Source organism: Micromesistius poutassou (genome assembly GCF_964030765.1).
Source record: "Micromesistius poutassou genome assembly, chromosome: 16".
Taxonomy (NCBI): Eukaryota; Metazoa; Chordata; class Actinopteri; order Gadiformes; family Gadidae; genus Micromesistius; species Micromesistius poutassou.
This window is the reverse complement of record NC_140286.1, coordinates 3,159,544-3,164,100: the sequence shown is the minus strand read 5'-3', so window position 1 is coordinate 3,164,100 and position 4,557 is coordinate 3,159,544. Positions and strand designations below refer to the sequence as shown.

Here is a 4,557-nt window from a genome sequence, read left to right as displayed (position 1 = left end):
TTAATTTTTTTTGCTAACTATTTTTATCCTATTTTATCTTTTTAGTTATATACGTTATTATTAAATGTTTTTATTCTGTGTTCACTCTGTTAAGCGACTTTGAGTATTTAGAAAAGCGCTATATAAGCTGAATGTATCATTATTAGTATTATTACATAACATGCATTTAAATTAATAAAAATCTCAAATGTAACATTAGCTGGTTGTCTATTAATGGAGTTGTTGTATTCATAAGGTGAATTATGTTATTTTATAGGAGTGTATTTTCTTAATCTTTTAGTCAGTCTGCAATGGCTCATGGTCCTCGGTTGGAACATATGTGGTTGAACAGGTATTGAAGGAACGTTATAGGACTGTAGGATAGTTGAACTATAAGAATACATTGAACATGTATGGTCTGCTCCATTCATTTGGTTTAGCGTAACAACGATTCTGAACCAAACCTTTCGATGAACATCAACTCCACTAAGTATGCTTCAAGCAACAATGGAAATCGATTTGAACTTTGCTCTAGTGTTAAGTTTGAACTAGAATGTAACCTGCTACTTTCGAGACGTTTATAAGTCTAGTGTACGCTTAGGGTGTTAAAGTTCAAGGTGCGATAAAATAGGTTTTCCCTCAAAATTGGCATCTTCATAGGTGAGCAAAACACATTTCCTTTCCTAATTAACCCCCTCAATGCTTAAAAAGCTTGAATTTGCAGTCAAACATAATGACAAAGCTTTGCACCATCAACTTGTGGCATTCGACGGTCGAGGGACCAATATAAGATGATGTTTAGTTAAGGAACTAGTGACAAGTTGCCAACAACGCCACCCCAGGAATTTCACCTGGAGAGTTAGATTAACTTTTAAGATTAAAAGTTAAAGCACACAAGTTCGTTTACTAATGAAAGCTTGAGACTGGGTCAGCATACAAATTCAATTTCGTTTAATTAACAATATATATAATCTTTAAACATGACTTCTCAATAAAATATGTTCACACAACATGAGAATGAGGATGAGGCAGCAATCACCATACTCGGTGGCAGGTACAGCACAGTAGGAGATGCAGAGTAAGATGGATGTGTTGGCTATATAAACCAGTGGACAAAACAGCAGCCGGCCAACAGCAGCGTGAAGAGGGGGGGGGGGAACGTGCTGGCAGAAACCGCCCACACACACGTCAACCCTGCCATAGAAAAATACATTTGTTCTAGAGGCTGAACAACTAATAACTTGAGTTAGCGTCATCTTATCCACATACCGTCAATTGAATGAACATCACTAAAGGGGGAGGAAGGGGATCACTTGATCACTCAGCTGAAGTGCAACTCGATCACTCCGCTGATCGCTCCCCACTGCAACAGGTGGAGGGGGAAAACACTCGCACGCCCTACAACTGCAGCCGATACGGGAGAGGGAAGACCCGGCCAATGAACTGCCTGGGGGATGGAAGCCAATGTTGAGGACTTGTGAAGTTTAGAGGGTACACAGATGCACACAACTACATACCAAACAACGGCGAACTGCACGATCCAGGTAAAAGGCGATCAGGTGAGGCGGCCAGGTGCGGTGATAACAGGAGGCGGGGCAGCCAGGAGCTCCCAGGCAAGAGGGCTCCCAGTGCGCAACCACTCACCTTTATAGGCAGCGCACCCAACAGTGATAGGCCGGTACTGCAGCACTAATTAACGGCCCATACTGCTACAAACTGATTGATTGCCTTGGTAGTTCTGAAAGAGTTAGGAAGGTTGACTGTAGTTCGAAATATTTTTATTATAGTTAGAGCACCAAGTTGTGATACTGAATGAGTTTATTATGAATCAGAAGTAGTTTAGTGTAATTCTGAAATATTTTATTGTAGTTCTGAAGGAGCATCTTATTGACTTCATTTTGATTGTGAAGGAATTCTTTGTCGTGCGGGTGTAGTTTATTCTATATTTAGGTCATTTAAGGTAATTAAAAGAGTATCAAAACACGGTCAAGTAAGTGTTTCTTTATTATTAACACCAGGGTGATGCAGGAAATGGCTGCCCATGATAATTATACAACCAACCTGTCACAGTTTCAACGGTTGTTCGTCTTTGTGTAGTTTTTGTTTCTTCCTCCGGATGTCCTCAGGTGTTCTTTTCCTTCCCCTGGTTGTTGTTGATTTTCTTCCAAATGTGTTGATTTGTTAATTGTGTCCTCATGTTGTGTATTCAAGCTCTCAGTTTTATCAATTTGTCTGAAGGTCCTGTCCTGTAGCTAAGTGGCCTAGTGAATTATTGTACTTTTGTTTAATTCCAATCATTATATTTGATACATCTGCAATTTCTGCAGAGATTAAAATCATTTTGGTTTAACCTTCTCAACCTGAGTTTGAGTCTCCTTTTGTGTTTAAAACCTGATCTTCGTTACACCAACAAATATCACATACCATGTTTATTTATGTAGGCTACTAAATATTGCAAGAAAAGTTGCAGAAACATGTTCAATTCTCCCAATGTTCCAGTAAATGAATATGTAAAAAATGAATATTAAAGAAAAGACAAAAATATGTGTAAAACCGTGCAGTAGGGAGTCCTGGTGGCTCACTGGGTAGCGCGCCTAACATTTAAGACTCAGCCCTTAGTGCAGCCACCCGGGTTCGATTCCTGCCCGTGGCCCTTTGCTTCATGTCCCCCGCTCTCTCTCCCATACATCCCTGTCTAAATCACTCTATCATAAAAAATGAAAAAAATTTGCAGTAAAAGTAATTTTATTATCTTGGTACATTAGTAGATGGATGGAAATCGTAAGCTTAGTTTTGTTGTTGTTGTTGATTTAGACTGTTATTTGTCTATTATGTTGGTTGGTTGGTTCAGAATACATTTCATAGTGTGTATCTAATTGTTATGTATAAATCTGTAATTCTATTTCTCTAGATTTAGTCAATAATTAAAACAATAAAAATTGTTATTCATATACGTATGTATATTCTATTTATTTGGTTGAATTTTACTAAAAGCCAACATTTAGCTGATTTCTATGTAGGATACATATTTAATGATTTCTATCCTTTTATTTCTCTAAATATTGTAAATATTTTGGGCATAATCAACATGTATTCTGGCTTTTTTGGAATTAATAGCCCCTTTCTTGTAGGTAATATATATGTGTTTAGGATACTTCTAAGTAGATTATTAAATAACTTTATTTAAACTCTATAATAATCGGCGTGGTTTTAATTCGCAGTACGCAATCTTCTTTCACCACAGATCAGAGTCTTTCCATTACCACCGATACTTCGGTCGTCAAGGAGACGACCATGCTGATGTTTTGATTGACAGCCCCTCATCAGTGCTGGGGAACAGGATGTGGTGCTCTGAGATGCTTGTGGTCTGTAGCCGGTGGAGGAGGAGCTGATGGAGGAAACAGATTCAGGTCTCCGCTAATACAGAGAACCTGAGCCCATCTGATCCCCAACAAAGACACAATCACACACACACTCACGCAAGCACACACCAACTTCACTGCTGCTGGAGGAATGAATCAACGACAGATATGTGGTTATATTTAACTTCAGTTACAGGTTCATCTGAAATATGCCTCTTCTACATTTACTCACATGTCAATCCTAACTCTGTGCTGCCATTGGTCCACTGGCTCAGAATCATGTGACACACAGGCATCACGCCATAGGTTCCACTGAGCTGTCACTCAAAAGCAGCCCTCCCAGTCCACCCCAGGGGACGGTGGGCTGGCGTTGAGGACTTATTTGAGGCCACCCTGGTTCACCCTGATCTCAGTGGCAGCCCCTCTCCTCAGCTTCTCCTACAGACCAGATGCTTCTACTCTCTAGGGCTGCCTGGAGCTCACTGTGTTTAGGTGACAGTTTCCCACCAATCACTACTCACCACACAACAAGTTTCGTCCACCCAGAACACGGATGCTCATCCATGTGCTCTTGTCCCTACAGTGGTGGTTGCCATGGCAGCAGAGCTGACTCAGGACCAGGTGTCGTGGACCAGGAGAGAAGGGGAAGCCGTCTCCTTCAGATGTGCAAACACTCGCCAGTGTACTTCTGATTATGTCTACTGGTACCAGAAGAAAGAGGCAGGAACATTCACCATGATTCTTTTAATTGACAAGCGTGATGGTTACGTTCACAAAGGATACAATCATCCTCAGGAAGATGATTTCTCATCAGTCCTAAAAGAGAACAGCTGGGAGTTGTCGCTTCAGAAGGTGAAACCGTCCCATTCTGCCACCTACTACTGTTCATGTTGGACTGGTGTCACACAGTGAGACGTTCTCCTTCCTGCCCGTACAAAAACTCTGGTGATCACATGACCTAGCAGGTCATGTCTCATTGGCTGTTCAATCTACATTTAGGCGTCCATGCTAACAGACATGAGCTGGAAGATGTGGATCAATCACTGTTCCCTGTTAGATCACAGCCTGGACCTTACTGTCTGTAGTTCTGGATTCAATCCAAGCCTTGATCTCTCCTTGCTACTGTGCAGAGTTTATATCATCACTGAATTGGTCGTTGATTTTGGTGAGCCGGATCAAACTAAAGAGTAACAGACAGACATCTGGAGGCTCTAAT

The 4,557-nt window shown here is 40.9% G+C and overlaps 1 gene segment (V, D, J or C); it reads left to right on the top strand.

The window, feature by feature from the left end:
- Positions 1-990: 990 nt before the first annotated feature.
- On the top strand, positions 991-4,253 carry LOC311361242 (T cell receptor alpha variable 4-like). The segment is given in 2 exons: positions 991-1,033; positions 3,925-4,253.
- The last annotated feature ends 304 nt before the right edge of the window (positions 4,254-4,557 follow it).